Raw genomic sequence first — 577 nt, 5'->3', positions numbered from 1 at the left:
ATGAAGACTCTTTTGTGAGGTTTGAGATGAAGACTGATGATGAAGGTCTGAGGGAGCGCCCATTTATTCAGGAGTTGCCAAAAAAGACGAACAAGTGAAGTCTGTAAGCGTTCCATGAGCATCGTGGAGGGGGTGCTGCAGTCAGGGGCGTGTGGGGGTCACGCAATAAGAACTTTTATTTTTTTAAATTGCCCTCTTTAAGAAGGAATGCGTTCTACGTCAATGTTCTGATGCAAAAACACAAAACACCCCCAATCTGTTCGAAAGATTTTATGAAATTCATAAAAACTATTTAACTATTTTAAACATAAAATATTAAAGTAAATGTAACCCAAGTCCAGACATGTAGTGAGCACATACTATTTACAAAAACTAAACAAACAAAAGAGAAAAAACATCAAATATTGAGAACCTAGTTAGTAGTGTTACTTTGCAATATCGGTTTAAAAAAAAAAAAAGCATTGGATTAAAAATCCCAACAATCTAAATAGTAATTTTTTAAAGAGTTTAAGATGTTTTCTATCCGACTGGGTGTGCCTCAAATTAAAATTAAAATAAACAAAAGCTTTTATTTTGT

The sequence above is a fragment of the Oryzias melastigma genome, unplaced genomic scaffold (assembly GCF_002922805.2).
Source record: "Oryzias melastigma strain HK-1 unplaced genomic scaffold, ASM292280v2 sc00358, whole genome shotgun sequence".
In the NCBI taxonomy this organism is placed as follows: Eukaryota; Metazoa; Chordata; class Actinopteri; order Beloniformes; family Adrianichthyidae; genus Oryzias; species Oryzias melastigma.
The sequence above is the reverse complement of the archived record's forward strand: the minus strand, read 5'-3'. Positions refer to the sequence as shown.